We start from the raw sequence: 20,411 nt of genomic DNA, 5'->3' as shown, positions 1-20,411 counted from the left end.
GATTTTTGCGAAATTATTTTATTCGCAAATTTTCGCCTGCCCTATTCGGCAAGAAGTGCGTTGCTATTTAAGACGAAATCACAAGTTTTACTTATTCGGCACGACGTATATATGTGTGTGTGTGTATGTGTGTGTGTGTGTGTGTGTGTGTGTGTGTGTGTGTGTGTGTGTGTGTGTGTGTGTGTGTGTGTGTGTGTGTGTGTGTGTGTGTGTGTGTGTACTCACCTAGTTGTACTCACCTAGTTGAGGTTGCAGGGGTCGAGTCCAAGCTCCTGGCCCCGCCTCTTCACTGGTCGCTACTAGGTCACTCTCCCTGAACCATGAGCTTTATCGTACCTCTGCTTAAAGCTATGTATGGATCCTGCCTCCACTACATCGCTTCCCAAACTATTCCACTTCCTGACTACTCTGTGGCTGAAGAAATACTTCCTAACATCCCTTTGATTCATCTGTGTCTTCAGCTTCCAACTGTGTCCCCGTGTTGCTGTGTCCAGTCTCTGGAACATCCTGTCTTTGTCCACCTTGTCCATTCCTCTCAGTATTTTGTAAGTCGTTATCATGTCCCCCCTATCTCTCCTGTCGTCCAGTGTCGTCAGGTTGATTTCCCTTAACCTCTCCTCATAGGACATACCTCTTAACTCAGGGACTAGTCTTGTTGCAAACCTTTGCACTTTCTCTAGTTTCTTTACATGCTTGGCTAGTTGTGGGTTCCAAACTGGTGCCGCATACTCCAATATGGGCTTAACGTACACGGTGTACAGGGTCCTGAACGATTCCTTATTAAGATGTCGGAATGCTGTTCTGAGGTTTGCCAGGCGCCCATATGCTGCGGCAGTTATTTGGTTGAGGTGTGCTTCAGGAGATGCGCCTGGTGTTATACTCACCCCAAGATCTTTTTCCTTGAGTGATGTTTGTAGTCTCTGGCCCCCTAGACTGTACTCCGTCTGCGGTCTTCTTTGCCCTTCCCCAATCCTCATGACTTTGCACTTGGTGGGATTGAACTCCAGGAGCCAGTTGCTGGACCAGGTCTGCAGCCTGTCCAGATCCCTTTGTATTTCTGCCTGGTCTTCGATCGAATGAACTCTTCTCATCAGCTTCACGTCATCTGTGATGAATGGTTTGAAAAACCCACAAGTTGAAGATTGAGACACTTATGCAGCATATGGGAATCTTTATTCAGGAAACGTTTCGCCACACAGTGGCTTCATCAGTCCAATACAAAGAGGAAGGCGTAAGGAGAGGAGGAGAATGAGGTAATCAGTCCCTCAACCCATATGCTGCATAAGTGTCTCAATCTTCAACTTGTCGGTTTTTCAAACCATTCATCACAACTGTCAGACACGGCAGCATCATGGGGTCTTGTTACAAAGAATTCTTCAACACTTGTTCAACCTTTGGACGAAGACCTACTTCGACTAGTGGATGGTACCACTATGACCCCGCCTCCATCTGCTTCACGTCACCTCACTACAGTATATAAGCCACGTCTACGGCCCTATGCTGTACATTCTACAAGATTGATGGACTGAACACATCGACTCCAGGTTGAGGGACTGATTACCTCATTCTCCTCCTCTCCTTACGCCTTCCTCTTTGTATTGGACTGATGAAGCCACTGTGTGGCGAAACGTTTCCTGAATAAAGATTCCCATATGCTGCATAAGTGTCTCAATCTTCACGTCATCTGCAAACAGGGACACCTCGGAGTTTATTCCTTCCGTCATGTCGTTCACAAATACCAGAAACAGCACTGGTCCTAGGACTGACCCCTGTGGGACCCCGCTGGTCACAGGTGCCCACTCTGACACCTCGCCACGTACCATTACTCGCTGCTGTCTTCCTGACAAGTATTCCCTGATCCATTGCAGTGCCTTCCCTGTTATCCCTGCTTGGTCCTCCAGTTTTGCACTAATCTCTTGTGTGGTACTGTGTCAAACGCCTTCTTGCAGTCCAAGAAAATGCAATCCATCCACCCCTCTCTCTTTTGTCTTACTGCTGTCACCATTTCATAGTACTCCAGTAGGTTTGTGACACAGGATTTCCCGTCTCTGAAACCATGTTGGCTGCTGGTGATGAGATCATTCCTTTCTAGATGTTCCACCATTCTTCTCCTGACAATCTTTTCCATGATTTTGCATGCTATACATGTCAGTGACACTGGTCTGTAGTTTAGTGCTTCATGTCTGTCTCCTTTTTTAAAGATTGGGACCACATTTGCTGTCTTCCATGCCTCAGGCAATCTCCCTGTTTCGATAGATGTATTGAATATTGTTGTTAGGGGTACACATAGCGCCTCTGCTCCCTCTCTCAGGACCCATGGAGAGATGTTATCTGGTCCCATTGCCTTTGAGGTATCTAGCTCACTCAGAAGCCTCTTCACTTCTTCCTTGGTTGTGTGTACTGTGTCCAGCACATGGTGGTGTACCCCACCTCTCCGTCTTTCTGGAGCCCCTTCTGTCTCCTCTGTGAACACTTCTTTGAGTCTCTTGTTGCGTTCCTCACATACTTCACGGTCATTTCTTGTTGTGTCTCCTCCTTCCTTCCTTAGCCTGATTACCTGGTCCTTGACGGTTGTTTTCTTCCTGATGTGGCTGTATAACAGCTTCGGGTCAGATTTGGCTTTTGCTGCTATGTCGTTTTCATATTGACGTTGGGCCTCCCTTCTTATCTGTGCATATTCGTTTCTGGCTCTACGACTGCTCTCCTTATTCTCCTGGGTCCTTTGCCTTCTATATTTCTTCCATTCCCTAGCACACTTGGTTTTTGCCTCCTTGCATCTTTGGGTGAACCTTGGGCTCATCCCGGCTTTTCCATTATTCCTGTTACCCTTGGGTACAAACCTCTCCTCAGCCTCCTTGCACATTGTTGCTGCATATTCCATCATCTCATTAACTGGCTTCCCTGCCAGTTCTCTGTCCCACTGAACCTCATTCAGGAAGTTCCTCATTCCTGTGTAGTCCCCTTTCCTGTAGTTTGGTTTCATTTGTCCTGGCCTTCCTGCTTGCTCCTCCACTTGTAGCTCTACTGTGTATTCGAAGCTCAAAACCACATGATCACTGGCCCCAAGGGGTCTTTCATATGTGATGTCCTCAATATCTGCACTACTCAAGGTGAATACTAGGTCCAGTCTTGCTGGTTCATCCTCTCCTCTCTCTCTTGTAGTGTCCCTTACGTGTTGGTACATGAAGTTTTCCAGTACCACCTCCATCATCTTAGCCCTCCATGTATCTTGGCCCCCATGTGGCTCCAAGTTCTCCCATTCGATCTCCTTGTGGTTAAAGTCGCCCATGATCAGGAGCTTTGCCTTGCATGCATGAGCTCTTCTCGCCACTGCATCCAGTGTGTCAACCATCGCTCTATTGCTCTCGTCATACTCTTGCCTTGGCCTCCTGCTGTTCTGTGGTGGGTTATACATCACTGCAATTATCACCTTGGGACCACCAGAGTGAAGCGTTCCCGTTATGTAATCACTTTCTTCTCTGCTGTCTCCTCTCTCCAGCTCATCAAAATTCCATCGGTGTTTGATCAGCAATGCCACTCCTCCACCCCCCCCTGTTCCTTCTGTCTTTTCTCAGGATCTGGTATCCCACTGGAAAGATGGCATCTGTTATCATACCTGTAAGCTTGGTTTCTGTGATCGCTATGATTTCTGGTGATGCCTCTTTGACTCTTTCGTGCCACTCCTCCCACTTGTTTGTTATTCCTTCAGCATTTGTGTACCATACCTTCAGTTTCCTTTCCAATACTGTGGTTTGGGGGGCCTGTGGGGGTGGGAGACCTGGTAGCATACTGTGGGATTCTATGGTTGGGGGTTGGGTGGAAGCTGTGGGTATGGATTGTATTGTGTTGGGATGGTGTGATAGGTTGTGGGGTTCTGAGGATAGTTGTGTGTGTGCTTGCCCTTGCTGCTCTGTTCTGCTCTGACTGACCTCTGCTGGTTCCATTCTTGTCTCCTTTCCTAGCTCCTTTCGCTTTTTTGTCCTCTCCCTCAGCTGCTGTCTCTCTGTTTGTGTTCTGTCTCTGTCTAGGAACACCTTCTTGTACTCTTCCGAGCTTTTCAACCGTGGTTTCTCTTGGAGGATCCTGTTCCGCACTGTTTCTGTCCTGAGAATCAGCTTGATCGGTCGGTTTCTCCCCTTCACATACCCCCCTATTCTCTGAAAATTTACAATCTCATCCATGTCTTCTCCCCCTATTTCTGTGATGATTTTCTCAATCTCCTTTCTTTCTTCCTGCCGGTTTCAGTGTGTGTCCTTTCCTCTCTCTCCCGAAGCCCATGGATAATCACTGATTTTGCCCTTTCCTTCTCCCATTGCCTCTCCCTCTGTGACTCTGGTTCCTGTCTGTATGTGGTCATTTTCTCCCTTGATTTTTCCAGTGGCTCTTGGTAGCATGGTTGTGCCTCAGCATTCGACCTATCTCCCTCTCCATCTGCACCCATCTGCTCTTCCCTTCCACTCCCTGGCCCTTCTTTGCAGGCTGATATGACCTTAGCATAATTCATATCTCCTTCCTTCCTGTTCAGCCTCTCATCTTCGTATGGTGTGTCTTCTCTGGTCACTGCCCCTGAGACTTGCTTCAGCCTGTTTACCTCAAATTCTAGGACCTTTACCCTGGCTACTGCAGTTTCGACTTGTGCCTCCCAATTCTTCGTCTCCTTCTCCAACCTCTTTTCCCATTTCACAGAGAGCTCTTTCTCCATTTTTTCAGAAAGCTCTCCTAATTTTCTCTCCCATTCTTGCTCTATCCTTTTCCACTGTTCCTCCATCCATTCCTCCCTACCAGTACCATTGTCATCTGATCCCTGATTCCTGCGAGTCCCAACCATTTTTTTTTTGTGTGTGTGTGTGTATACACATTCATGTGCAAGTCATGAAAGAATGTGCTGCAAGGCTTCAGTTCGTGAGGTGAAAACTTATTTACCCTAATTCGTGTTGCTTGCCTCAAATTGCTTTCATTCATATTAGTCTTGTTTTTTGTTGATGTTGCTCGTGTTGATGTCATTCATGTTGATTGTGTTGGCCTCGTGCACTAATGACACATGATGAGGCTTGACCTACTTCTTAAGACAATTTTATGATAGCCTCGTTCGTGATAGTTTCGTGCACTAATGACACATGATGAGGCTTGACCTACTTCTTAAGACAATTTTATGATAGCCTCGTTCGTGATAGTTTCGTGCACTAATGACACATGATGAGGCTTGACCTACTTCTTAAGACAATTTTATGATAGCCTCGTTCGTGATAGTTTCGTGCACTAATGACACATGATGAGGCTTGACCTACTTCTTAAGACAATTTTATGATAGCCTCGTTCGTGATAGTTTCGTGCACTAATGACACATGATGAGGCTTGACCTACTTCTTAAGACAATTTTGTGATAGCCTCGTTCGTGATAGTTTCGTGCACTAATGACACATGATGAGGCTTGACCTACTTCTTAAGACAATTTTATGATAGCCTCGTTCGTGATAGTTTCGTGCACTAATGACACATGATGAGGCTTGACCTACTTCTTAAGACAATTTTATGATAGCCTCGTTCGTGATAGTTTCGTGCACTAATGACACATGATGAGGCTTGACCTACTTCTTAAGACAATTTTATGATAGCCTCGTTCGTGATAGTTTCGTGCACTAATGACACATGATGAGGCTTGACCTACTTCTTAAGACAATTTTATGATAGCCTCGTTCGTGATAGTTTCGTGCACTAATGACACATGATGAGGCTTGACCTACTTCTTAAGACAATTTTGTGATAGCCTCGTTCGTGATAGTTTCGTGCACTAATGACACATGATGAGGCTTGACCTACTTCTTAAGACAATTTTATGATAGCCTCGTTCGTGATAGTTTCGTGCACTAATGACACATGATGAGGCTTGACCTACTTCTTAAGACAATTTTGTGATAGCCTCGTTCGTGATGGTTTCGTGCACTAATGACACATGATGAGGCTTGACCTACTTCTTAAGACAGACTTGTCGGCTGTCTCCTCTTTTCACCACCACCATCTACAACATTCATCTTTAATATTGAGAATTGCTGCAAAACTTTCTTTCTCGTTAATGTAAACAAAACAGAAATATCGCCCGTTTTCTAAAAAAAAAACAAATAAAAAAACATTTTCATATTTTCCTTTGTAAATTCCACTGCTAGAAATTATTGTTATTTTCTTTACGAGTTAACCTGCTATTTTCAAGGAAAAAATATGGCTTCAGTTTTCACAAAATGGACGAGGCATTATGTTTTTCTGGGTATTTTATTCACATAATTATATAGCTGGGTTGATGAAGTCATCAGTTCTCAGGGTAGGGTGTGTTTTATAGCAGGGTAATCAGTCACCACTCTTGTATATCATTATTCTCACAAGCAGAACGTCAAATTAAAGAGAGAGATCTACATTTAGCGTGCAGATAACACTGCATATCTCAATACTAAACTGAGCTCAACTCTTGTTTTTTTGTGCTCGGGGTGAGGGATGGGATTTCTTTGTTGGGGTGGGGAGGGGATTTCTGTGTTGGGGAGGGGGAGGGATTTATGTGTTGGGTAGGGGAGAGATTTCTTTGTTGGTGAGGGAAGGGATTTCTGTGTTGAGGTAGGGGAGCGATATCTTTGTTGGGAAAGAGGAGGGATTTATTTGTTGGGGAAGAGGAGGGATTTCTATGTTAGTGTAGGAGAGTGATTTCTGAGTGTTTGTGTGGGGAAGTGATTTTTGAGTGTTTGTGTGGGGGAAAAGATTTCTGAGTGTGTGTAGGGGGAAGGGATTTCTGAGTGTGTGTGTGTAGAAGGAATTTCTGAGTGTTAGTGTGGGGGAAGGGATTTCTGAGTGTTTGTGTGGGGAAAGGATTTCTGAGTGTTAGTGTGGGGGGAAGGAATTTCTGAGTGTTTGTGTAGAGGAAAGGATTTCTGGGTGTTAGTGTGGGGGAAGGGATTTCTGAGTGTTAGTGTAGGGGAAGGGATTTCTGAGTGTTTGTGTGGGGGAAGAAATTTCTGAGTGTTAGTGTGGGGGGAAGGAATTTCTGAGTGTTAGTGTGGGGATAAGGGATTTCTGAGTGTTTGTGTCGGGGAAGGGATTTCTGAGTGTTAGTGTAGGGGAGCGCTTTCTGACATTTGTTAAGCACATTATTACATCTAGCTCACCTGGTTTCGTATAGGTTTTAACAAAGTGGATTTTCAAGTTAAATAATTTAACATGACGACGTGTAACCTTGTCTTTGTTGTAGCTAGAGCGAGTACCTTGTACAGCACAGGTGAAGAAAGTTCGTACTCGCTCAGTTGTACATATATTTTGTGTTTGGAGGAGTTGAACTTGCCATGTGTGTTTGGAGTTGAACTTACAGTGTGTGTTCATAAGATCAATTAAAAGGAGGACCACTGCTGCAGGCCTACTGGCCCATGCTGGGCAAGTCTAACCCACACCAACACACCCATTATTAAAGGTACCCATGGTTATATCTCTTGAACGACGCTACTCGGGAATTTGTTCCACTCATCCACAACTCTGTTACTAAACCAGTGTTTTCCTGTATCTTTAATCCATTTTTTCCGACTTACACCCATTGCTCTGCGAATCCTATTTCCCATAGATATATTTAATACGTTATTTATATCCCCCTTTTATTTATCTCTGCCTTCCATTTATGCATCTCACTCAAATAACTCCCCCCATTTCTATGTGTTCATTAGGGTTGAATTTATATTGTGTTTAGATGAGTTGAACTTGTCTAATGTGCTAGCAATGGTTGAACTTGGAGATAAATTGTATAAAATATTGACACGATGGAAAAATAAACACAAATGCAGGATAATGCTTCCCCTTATTGACCACGTTTCGCCCAGACAGTGGGTTTTATCAAACCATACCACGGGTGGGGTTAGAACCCGCAATCAGAGAGTCACAAAACTCCAGACCGACACAATCGTGACATTACGATTCCGTGAGTCAGGTTTTATCAAGTCACAAAGAGAGCTACCTGGGTAAATAGTACACGAGTATATAGTGTGGAGAGTCAGGTGGAGAATGTTGGAAGGTTGTATTAGAGACGGACTTGTTGGCTTACCGGTCCACATTTTAAATGGTTATGATTATAACCATTAACGCTGATACTTGTAGTAGTAATTCAAATCCCATTTATACAAAGCCTCTCTTGCTAGCCATGACGTCACGGACTCCCGTGCTCTGTGAGTCAAGGCAGAGTCTGTTAACCCTGAGGCTAGGGAGACGCGGACAGGCTGGGCTTTGTCAGTTATTTACCCAATATATCGCCCTGAATAACAGTCTACAGCGAGTTTCCTTCGCCTTCACTCCATTCTTTACGAACCCGACACTGTTGTCCTCATGGTAAATCATGATGCGGGAGGGGAAACAGGCCTTGCAGTGTGAAAACAAGGATACAAGCACAGAATGGACAGTGTAAAGAAAACGTTTCTCTTGACCACAAAAGAAAATCTTGATCTCCTAGCCTGATCTCCAAGCCTGATCTACAAGCTTGGTCTCCCAGCCTGATCTCCAAGCCTAGTCACCAAGTCTGGTGTCCTAGCCAGGTCTCCAAGCGAAGCATTGCCTTAATAAAGTGTCCGTTCTGCCTTTTACGTGTTTGCCTTGATAAATTGTGTTGCCGTTTACTTAGTAATAGTTTCTGAGTATCTTGTGTCCTGTGATCGTATCTCTTCTGATTCTGCTCGTGTTTTCTCGCACATGCAGATGTGCGAGTTATCTTCCTTGCTTGTCCTTGTCTTGTTTGATCTTCATTGCTTGTCTGTCTTGTTTGATCTTCCTTGTTTTTCTGTTTTGTGTGATCTTCCTTGCTTGTTCGTGTCTTGTCTATTTTGGTTGTTCATCCCTGTCTTTAGCGTCCACGCTCTGCTGTGTATGTCTGGCCGCGCTTCTCTCTCTCTCTCTCTCTCTCTCTCACACACACACGCACTCACACACACACACACACACACACACACACACACACACACACACACACACACACACACACACACACACACACACACACACACACACAAACACACACACACCTAGTAGCGACCAGTGAAGAGGCGGGGCCAGGAGCTCGGACTCGACCCCTGCAACCTCAACTTGGTGAGTATACACACACACACACACACACACACACACACAAAACCAACGCGGGGACAAAAGTCTTATATATTTGCACCATGAGTGGTGGTGCAAGACACCTCCGTGATGCACCATTAAGCAAGCCTCGGGACAAATGTTGTCCAGCATCTCAATAAATGTCTTAAGCAGGAGAGTCTTCCCACCAGAAGAAAACTAGGAGACGCGTAGAGAGAGTACATAGGTTAAATACTAGAAGACTTGGAATTTACATATTGATAATTATTTAATTATATCTGCATTAGGAGTTATTATATACGAGTCAAGTATAGAAGAGCAGATGTAGGTAACAGCTCTTAGCTTGTAAATAAGGTTAGTAACCTTTACCTCACCTTGTAAAACCCTGTGTAAAAAAAAGAGCTAGAGAGAGAGAGAGAAGGTAGGAGGGATGGGGTATGGAAAACGGGAGACAGATAGGGAGGGAAGGAAAGGATGAGTGATAACAGAGGGGAGATAGCAAGTCGTGGAATTGAGAAGAAATGGAGAACGTGTGGAATTGGGGGAAAATGTGAAGGGGAGAACGTGTGATGTGGAAATGAGAGACTGAAAGGGCGTGAGGAAGAGAAGAAAGTGGAAGAGGGGCGAAGAGGAAGAAGAGGATAGGGGAAATGGAACAGGTGATAACGGAGGGGAGACGGCATAGCGTGTTAATGAAAGGGCGACACAACGAGTGGAAAGTGTGTATGAGAGAGAGAGAGAGAGAGAGAGAGAGAGAGAGAGAGAGAGAGAGGGAGGGAGGGTGAGAGATAATGGAATGAAAGGGAAAGGAGAGGGCAATCAATAAATGGGGTGTTGGGAGGGGGGAGAAGATAAAAGGGTGTGTTATTGAAAGAATAGGACAGATTTTAGTAGAGGCAAAGAAGGCGGTGAAGAGGACAGGAAAAAAAGGGAGAACCCTGGTATAATTTACGGAAAGTGTATACATGATTAAATGTATCAGAATGTTATACACGAGGAAATATAAGAGAAATGATTGAGTGTAGGGAAGGTTGAGAGGGGAAAGTAAAGGAGGTAAATAAAGGAAGAAACTGGCCAAAAGTGTATTATGTGGGAGGAGAGGAAATAGGAAAATAGGGAAAAGAAGATGTTTAGTGGTGATAATTAAAGACTTGATAAAGGAAATACTTGTTCTGTATGATAGTTACTTTGTCGGAACATCCCCAGTGTGTGGCTACACTATTCTGTGTGCTAGTTACATTGTGAAAACGCCCACAATATTTTTTTCCCTGTCATATTACAATACACATTGATGGAATGCATTTATGAAGTAGTGAATTGTGTCATCTTAAGCTGTGAGACTTCAATACTTCGATGAGGATATCGTCAAGCATTCCACTGTACGAATACAAGCTTAGGGAGATTTTAGTGAGGGAGGGGGTTTAAAATTGTGGGAGGGGAGCTGTGATGCTAGGGAAGCTGTAGTGGTATGTGAGATGAGAAGATATGTGATGGTGTGTGGGAGGGAACAGGTTCACTGTGCTGGGTCGGATTACACAGCTCTCGGAGGGGTGGTAGAGGGTCGTTAGGAGAGACAGAGGGGAGTGTCGGGGATTGTTAAGTGACGGAGAGAAAGAGGGGGAAGGGGCAACCATCGAGCTTGTGGAAAGGTCATCCAGCGGAACGGCAGAGGTTCGAAATGGCACAAGTGTGCAAATAAAGCTATCCCACAAGTATCAGTGAAGGGCTCTTTAGAGGAATGGTATGAAGGAGGTTGGGAGGTGTGGGGGAGGTACTCGCCTGTATGTGGTTGCTGGTTGAGTTTTAGCCCCTGCCGCCCCCCACCCCTTCCCCCTCAATTTGCCACTTGCCAGATTCACTTCCTTTTAGCCAGGTGGGTCTTGTCATACCTGTTCTTAAAACTATATATGGAACTTGCACCCCCTTTTTTTGCCACCCCCACTTTTTCGTCAAGATCTTTCCATTTTCTGACCACCCTGAGACTGAAGAAATGCTTTCTGACATTTCCGTGGCTTATCTATGTCTTTATCTCCAGCTCTTGCCCCCGAGTACCTGTTTCCCGCCTCTCAAACAACTTACCCCTGTGTACCTTACCAGTTCCTCTTGAGTATTTTGTATGTTATCATATCTTTCCTGTGTTTTCTGTCTTTTAATTTTGTTAAACTCAGTTCCGTTAGGGTCTTCTCGGAGCTCATATGCCTCAGCACAGGAACTAGACTCGTTGCCTGAAATACTCTGCATTACAGTGAGCTTTCAGCATGCTCTAAAGTGTCACCCATTTCTGTATAAACAATGTATCAGGTTAAAATAAATTTGTATTGTATTGTATACCTCTGCACTTCTCAAGTTTCTTAACATGGTTTTTTATGGTGTAGGTTCCATGCTGGCGCTGCATACTCGAAGATAAGCCTGACATAAAGTTGTATAAAGGGACTGGAATGCCTCTTCGTTGAGAATCCTGAAGGCTGCTCTTAGATTTGCCAGAGGAGCATTGGCTGCAGAGATAATTGGGTTAATGTGTGTCTGGCAATATTCTTTATTTTTTTTCCTTACCTGGAGGTTATTCCGGGGATCAACGCCCCCGCGGCCCGGTCCATGACCAGGCCTCCCGATGGATCAGGGCCTGATCAACTAGGCTGTTACTGCTGGCCGCACGCAGTCCAACGTACGAGCCACAGCCCGGCTGATCCGGCACTAACTTTAGGTATCTGTCCAGCTCTCTCTTGAAGGCAGCCAGGGGTTTATTGGCAATTCCCCTAATGCTTGATGGGAGGCTGTTGAACAGTCTTGGGCCCCGGACACTTATGGTGTTTTCTCTTAGTGTACCAATGGCGCCCCTACTTTTTATTGGCGGCATTTTGCATCGCCTGCCCAGTCTTTTACTTTCGTAGGGAGTGATTTCTGTGTGCAGATTTGGGACCATTCCTTCCAAGATTTTCCAAGTGTAGATTATGATATATCTCTCCCTCCTGCGTTCCAACGAGTACAAGTCAAGTGCTTCCAAGCGTTCCCAGTAGTTAAGGTGCTTGACAGAACTTATACGTGCAGTAAAGGATCTCTGTACACTCTCTAGATCTGTGATTTCACCTGCTTTGAATGGAGATGTTAATGTACAGCAGTATTCCAGCCTAGAGAGAACAAGTGATTTGAAAAGGATCATCATTGGCTTGGCATCTCTCGTTTTGAACGTTCTCATTATCCATCCTATCATTTTCTTTGCACTTGTGATCGTGGCACTGTTGTGATCCTTGAAAGTGAGATCCTCAGACATTACTACTCCCAGGTCCCTTATATTATTTTTCCGCTCTATTGTATGGCCGGAGTCAGTAGTATACTCTGTTCTAGTTATTATCTCCTCCAGTTTTCCATAACGGAGTAGTTGGAATTTGTCCTCATTGAACATCATATTGTTTACCGTTGCCCACTGGAAAACTTTGTTTATATCTTCTTGGAGGTTAACCGCGTCCTCAGCAGATGACAGCCTCATGCAGATCCTAGTATCATCCGCAAAGGATGATACGGTGCTGTGATGTGTATCTCTGTCTATGTCTGATATGAGGATGAGGAATAAGATGGGGCGAGTACTGTGCCTTGTGGAACAGAGCTCTTCACTATGGCAGCCTCCGATTTAACTCTGTTGATCACTACTCTTTGTGTTCGATTTGTTAGGAAGTTGAAGATCCATCTCCCCACTTCCCCAGTTATTCATTTAGCACGTATTTTATGGGCTATTACGCCATGATCGCATTTGTCAAATGCCTTTGAGTGAGGTCTACAACCTCTGTCCCACAGAGCTATATTCCGTGCTCGGTCTTCTTGCTTCTTCCTTAATCTTTATGGCTTTGCAGTTGTCGGGGATGGATTCCAGCTACCATTTATCTGATTATTTTTGCAGGTGTTGTCAGCCTTTATCTGTCCTCGTCTTTTTCTCATTCTTATATCATCAGCACACAGAGATATATCTGACTCAGTCCCATCTAGTATGACATTCACATTAACCAGGGTGAGTACTAGTCGCTATACCGATTCTTGCCCTGGAACCCTGTTTATTACTCTTCCTCATCCCGGACAGTCACTTTTTGTTTCCTCACAGTAAGGCACTCTCTGATCTACCAGAATACATTCCCTGTTATTCCTGACTCTTGTACCTCAAATTTTTGCCCCGGTCTCTTGTAGGGTACAGTAACACATTCCTACTTGCAGTCTCAGAAAATGCAATCCACCCATCCCTCTCTTCCGTGTCTCACTGCTCTTATTTTGTCATAGACAAGAGTGGCCATCTCTCAGCCCTTGCTCGTTATTGTTCATGAAACTAATTTTCTGCAAGTGCTACCACTCAACTGATAATCTTCTCCATTATCTTATATGGTATACATATCAGTGAAACTGGTCTGTAGTTAAGGTGTGGGTATGGGGGCGGTGTGTGTTATTCAGGGTGGGGGTCTTGAGCTGTGTTTTTTCCTATAAGTTACCTGTGAGAAGTTTCGAGAGTTCTTCAACCATCGCGGCCGGGCACAGCCCAAGCCAGTACCCCCCCCCCAAAGGCATGTCCTGGCATGCTTACTGAATGCCTTCTGTTACCCTAGGCTCTATTACCTCTACGGGTTTAGCTCTCCCCCATGAATTAATAATAATAATGATAATTCTCATCTTCATAGTAGGTACAGATCAAACCACCATCCACAGCTTAGTATCATTTGCGTACGATAAAAATATGCATGAAAGTCACCTCGTCAAGTCAGCAGCCAAGAAGTCTAGTCCAGTAACGGGCTGTGGGGGGCGGTGACCCCAGAAACGATTACAGGTAATCTACAGGTAGAAAACACGAGAAAAATGGAAGAGTATATATGAAGGGAATATCAGCCGGCTATGGTTCGTACGTTGGACTACGTGAGGCCAGCAGTAACAGCCTCGTTGATCAGGCCCTAATCCACCAGTAGGCCTGGTCATGGGCCTGGACGCGGGGACGTTGATCCCCGGAATGCCCTTCAGGTAGACTCAAGGTAGGAAGTCTTCCATTGGCTGGGGGAGGGGAGGTGGTAGTTGTTGGGTGGGGGGGGTCGTAGAGTAGAGGAGGAGGGGTGTTAAGAGTGTGAACATGAGCTGAGGGAGTGAAAATCATGGCCTCTAGGTGGTGGCAACACTAAAAATTTTTTAATCGCATCATTATACTTTAAATTTGGTTCATTATCCAGTGTAATAACGTAGGTGCAGTGTGTGTGTATGTGTGTGTGTGTGTGTGTGTGTGTGTGTGTGTGTGTGTGTGTGTGTGTGTGTGTGTGTGTGTGAGTGAGTGAGTTGGTATTGCGCGTGTGTGGTTCCATATGCGTGGGTATTTACGAGTGCTTATACCGCCGGTGGCAAGGGTGAGCATGGGATGCCACTCAGCATGGGGATGAGGATGGGAGGGGAGTCAGTTATGTCGGGCTTGCTAAACAAGCACTAAATGCTGTAGGCACCAAGACTAACAGTAACCTCGCTCGCTTACAACCAGGAATAAAACGTAAAATGTGCACATCAAACTTTTTTTTCCTGCCAGTAGGGAAAAATGCTTTATGGCTCAGATTGTGTTGCGCATAGCACAAAAAAATTTAGTTGAATTGCATAACTAATTCCATTGCCACACTGAGATGTTGACCCGTGATTACTGTGAGACCGCGACTCCTGATAAGAAATACACACGAATGTGTTCACATAGGTCACTTCTGTTTGTGACGTTTCGGTCCGTCGAGTAATTAAGGTCCAAGTACCGAAACGTCTTCAGTAAAGGTGTGTCGTAAGTAAATTCACTCCATTTGTGTCCACTATTGCAAACTCTTGCAAAGGTGTTGGCCGCAACACGAAAGGCCTAGAGCTGTCATTTTCTTTATTGATGTTGCGGACGTTTCTTCACTACAGAAATTAGATATCCGTGAAAGATGGTTTTCGTCGCAACCTTGATCCTGCTTTTCATCCTGAAGTTTCATTTCCCACGTGGAACCTCATTGGATATTTAATTTATTGAAGAAACGTCCGCAAGGTCAATAAAGAAATTAGATGAGACTAATAAGAAGGAGTTCGTCTTACCAAAGATTGACCTCACTGTGGCCGGGGACCAGAAACCTTTCTCTGATAACTAGGTGTTGTGCTCTGACCCTTTTAGCCTCCTGGTAAGGTCGAAGCCATGGATTGATCAAACTGACTGTTAGGTTATCCTAACTTGAATCTTCAGCACGTCACCATTATGCACTTAGTCACATATAAATTCCATCAAACACCTTAACTACTGGGAACGCTTGGAAGCCCTTGATTTGTACTCATTGGAGCGCAGGCGAGAGAGATGCATCATAATCTACACCTGGAAGATTCTGGAGGGACTGGTCCCTAATCTGCTCACAGAAATATCTCCCTACGAAAGCAAAAGCCTTGGCAGGCCATGCAACATACCCCCAGTGAAAAGTAGGGGCGCCATTAGTACACTAAGAGAAAACACAGTAAGTGTCCGGGGCCCAAGACTGTTCAGCAGCCTCCCACCGGCCATAAGGGGAATTACCAATAGACCTCTGGTTATCTTCAAGAGGGAGCTGGACAGATACCGCAAGTCAGTGCCGGATCAGCCGGGCTGTGGTTCGTACGTTGGATTACGTGCGGCCAGCAGTAACAACCTCGTTGGTTAGGCCCTGATCTACCAAGTGGCATGGTCATGGACCGGGCCGCGGGGGCGTTGATCCCCTGAATACCCTCCAGGTAGATATACAGATTATGTACAAAGTGCAGCCATGTTTATTTTTCTGTCTGTTATAGGAAGGGCTTTTGTTTTTATAATAGCAACAACTGTGTAAGCTTTTATACTGATGATTTTAACGCGCATAAAAATATGTCTATGCACTTATCTACGAGGGGAACGGGTGGAAAGGAGGGAATGGGTTAGGTAGAGGAGAGAGGATGTGGTGGACCAGTGTGAAGGTAGGGAGTGAGTTGAGGAGGAAGGCCGTCGTGGATGAAGGATGAAGGGAGGAAGGGAGGGGTTAGAAGAAGTGGGGAGGAAAGGAAGGAGTGGAAGTGTTGTCAGCCAGGTAGGAAGGCTTATCATGTTGCCACAAAAGGAGAGATACAGGAGCTAGTGACCCATATTTGCTCATGTGTTGTATCAGCAGCAAATCAATAGATGTCACAAAAACTGAAGTATAAATGTTGTGATACACAGGCTGACGCTTACGATTGAAGTTAACCATATCTAACCTGAATGGTGGTAATAAGCGCAAAACGGGATAGGGGAGTTTTACAGAGATTAGGAAAGTAATTTAAATAGAGCAAATTGATAAGAGAGGCGATGGTTGGGATTAGATGCCACAGGGTGATGAGTTGGGGGGAAAAGCGGCACCGAAAAGGAGACTTGGGTTACATAGTTTATCCTGGGCCAGGGTCCTTTATTTGTGAAGGCGAGGGGAAAGGGCGGAGTGGAAGAAAAGTAAAATGGAATGAAGGTGATTGGGGAAGGGAAAGTGGAAAGAAAGGAATAGTGGAAGAGAAATGTGGAATGAAGGCTATAAGGGAAGGGGGAGTAGAATTATTTTTTCTTTTATTTAACAAAATTCGAGGCAACAACGTTGTGCTATTACATAGTTACATAGTGGGAACAAAAGCCAGCAATGTGTCCTTGTCATTTACCAGCACACAGGATGTGTTACATGTATCAAGTGATGAAATCGGTTAGCCAGAGCTGGCGGTTTTGAGTAAGGTGATGAGGATATCGCCAAGTGTTCCAGTAAAGGATTCAGCAGGTACGGAGGCTTCAAAGGTTTAGCTCCAGCAAGGCTGGAATTACTATTACTTGGGAATTACCATCTTTCAGGATGACCTGTCCCACGGAGTAGAAAGGAATTGCGGAAGGGGAGTGGATGAAAAGATTGAGAAAGGGAGAGTGAAATGAAAAGGATTGTGGGAGAAATGGAATTGTGGAGGACAGAAGGGAAAACTGAGAGATGAATGCGAGTAACGGCGCTAAAAATGTAAGGTGGAAAACAGAGAGAAAGAAAGAGAAATATCCTGTTTACGTGATTCCTCTATAAACAAGACGAGCAAAGGCGATTCCTTGGCTTCAGTGTTTACCTAGCTAAGTATGTTAGTGCTGAGTTCAGCTCTTGGGTTACCTGGAGGTTACCTGGAGGTTATTCCGGGGATCAACGCCCCCGCGGCCCGGTCCATGACCAGGCCTCCCGATGGATCAGGGCCTGATCAACTAGGCTGTTACTGCTGGCCGCACGCAGTCCGACGTACGAGCCACAGCCCGGCTGATCCGGCACTGACTTTAGGTATCTGTCCAGCTCTCTCTTGAAGGCAGCCAGGGGTTTATTGGCAATTCCCCTAATGCTTGATGGGAGGCTGTTGAACAGTTTTGGGCCCCGGACACTTATGGTGTTTTCTCTTAGTGTACCAATGGCGCCCCTACTTTTTATTGGGGGCATTTTGCATCGCCTGCCCAGTCTTTTACTTTCGTAGGGAGTGATTTCTGTGTGCAGATTTGGGACCATTCCTTCCAAGATTTTCCAAGTGTAGATTATGATATATCTCTCCCTCCTGCGTTCCAACGAGTACAAGTCAAGTGCTTCCAAGCGTTCCCAGTAGTTAAGGTGCTTGACAGAACTTATACGTGCAGTAAAGGATCTCTGTACACTCTCTAGATCTGCGATTTCACCTGCTTTGTATGGAGATGTTAATGTACAGCAGTATTCCAGCCTAGAGAGAACAAGTGATTTGAAAAGGATCATCATGGGCTTGGCATCTCTCGTTTTGAAAGTTCTCATTATCCATCCTATCATTTTCTTTGCCCGTGCGATCGTGGCACTGTTGTGATCCTTGAAAGTGAGATCCTCAGACATTACTACTCCCAGGTCCCGTATAGCTAGTGTTGTTCGCTAGCTCCGGGGTCATACTCTTAACATTCGTTTGGTTGGCGTGGTTCATCTCTGTCGTGTTTACATTTCAATAAAAAATAGAATGGTACTGTCCTTCGCTAGTTCATCCCACAACTCTTCTGACGTATTCTAGAGCGATTTTTATTTTAACGTATATATGATACATTTAGGTGTTCAGCTTTCATGTGTGCTCCCCCGACGTGGTGAATAGTGCTTTGGATTCTGTGTTCAAATTATTTTAAGTTATTATTACTTTTGCTAGTTTAGTTGGGATGATGATGTATGTTTGTGTACTCATCTGTTTGTGCTTAAGACACACGTGCAATAGTTGAGTATCTTTATTGTTGAAACGTTTCGCCTGTACAGTAGACTTCTTCAGTCAAATACGGAGACAGCAGGTGTAGTAGTGAAATGAAGATGTAATCAGTCCATCAACCTTGAAGAAATAGTATTTGAGGAAGCACTTGACTTGTACTCACAGAGCGCAGGCGAGAGAGATATATCATAATCTACACCTGGAAGATTCTGGAGCAATCACTCCATACGAAAACAAAAGACTTGGCAGGCGATGCAACATATCCCCAGTGAAAAGTAGGGGCGTCACTGGTACACTAAGAGAAAACACAATAAGTGTCCGGGGCCCAAGACTGTTCAACAGCCTCCCACCAGCAATAAGGGGCATTACGGGAAGACCCCTGGTTGTCTTCAAGAGGGAGCTGGACATATACCTAAAGACGGTGCCGAATCAGCCGGGCTGTGGTTCCTACGTTGGATTGCGTGCGGCCTGCAGTAACAGCCTCGTTGATCAGGCCCTGATCCACCGGGAGGCCTGGTCGTGGACCGGGCCGCGGGGGCGTTGATCCCCGGAATGCGCTCCAGGTAGACTCCAGGTAAAGGTGGTCAGTTCCTCAGCCTGGAAAAGAGTTGATAGACTGATTACATCATCTTCATTTCACTACTACACCTGCTGCCTCTTTGACCGAAGAAGCCTACTGTGTAGGCGAAACGTTTCAACAATAAAGATACCCAACTGTTGGACATGTGTCTTAATCATCGATTTGTCGGTATTTTATAACATTTTCAACATCATCTGTTTGTTATTGAGGGAGAAGGGAGGTCGAGTCTCAGCTCCTGAACCTCTTTTCTTAATCCCCAATAGACTGACTTTGTTCTTTTTTAATGAATTCATATCATATTCTTTATAAAGATGGTTTTCACTAGCTGTTTATTATATTCCTACCTTGTTAGTGGTTAATCTAATTGTTCCTTATATATCATTTTCTTCTTTTCTCCCACAAGCTCTTCTTCTTCACTCTGCTCATTATTTTAAATATCTTATATGCCATGATCATATCTCCTTTGATTTTATGCAAATACTCGCTGCTTGATGTTTACGGGGGTTGAATCTTGGCTTCTGATCCCATGTCTTAGGCTTCGTCGTCAGCACTGCTGGACATTCCTGTTGTTGCAACTGAACAGTATATAGAGTCTGTCTCCAGTTCTTTCACATCTAGTTCATTGCACTATCCTACTTCCCTGACGCTGAAAAAGTACTTTCTAACATTCTTATAACTCGTGTGTCTGTGTGTTTTGCTTTTATCTGTGTTTCCTTGATTCTAGTCCTTGAATTTCAAACGCGCTGCCTCTATCCTTCTTCTCAATTCCTGTTGAGTATCTTGTGTATCGTAAAGATATCTCCCTCAGTCCCTCTTTCTTCCAGAGTAGTCATGTTGACTTTAGTATTTCTTCAAACACACTGGTCTAGTTGTAAATCCTTGAGTCTTTTCAAGCTTCAGAACGTACTTGATCAGGTGGGGGATCTACGCTGGTGTTGTGTATTCCAAAACTGGCCTAACATATATTGTGTACAGAGTCCACAAGGATTTTATATTGAGGTTCTTGAAGATTGTTCTAATATTTGCTAGTCTTTCATAGGTTCCTGAGGTCATAGGGTTGAGATGCTTCTCCAGTGATATATTCCATGTGCTGCTAACTCCCAGAACATCTTAGATTGTTTGTAGTTTCTCTCCAAGATCGTTGGACACATAAAAGTGTAGTGAGTCTTAAATGTCACATACTGTGACGTGATACCTGTTTTTTTTTTAATTGGCTGATCCGGAGGTCAACGGAAAGTCTGACCTTAGGCCGGGTATATTACAGGTTTGTTAACTGGTAAGTCAGCGGCAGGTTTCAATCAAATGACCCAAGACTTCACTGAGCTGGCGAGGAGAAACTTTATCATTCATCATAACAAACAAAACCCCACCACTACTACTCCCAGTCTCTACTCCATGTCCGGTCTTCTTTCTACTTTTCAAAATTTCATGACTTAATATTTATTCGATTGAATGGATCTGAGGAGTATTGTGTCGTTGTCCACTATAACAAAACCAAGTATTCCCTGCACACTGAACTGCTAAT

This window comes from Cherax quadricarinatus, chromosome 48 (assembly GCF_038502225.1).
Source record: "Cherax quadricarinatus isolate ZL_2023a chromosome 48, ASM3850222v1, whole genome shotgun sequence".
Lineage (NCBI taxonomy): Eukaryota > Metazoa > Arthropoda > Malacostraca > Decapoda > Parastacidae > Cherax > Cherax quadricarinatus.
Note: the sequence above shows the minus strand (reverse complement) of the source record.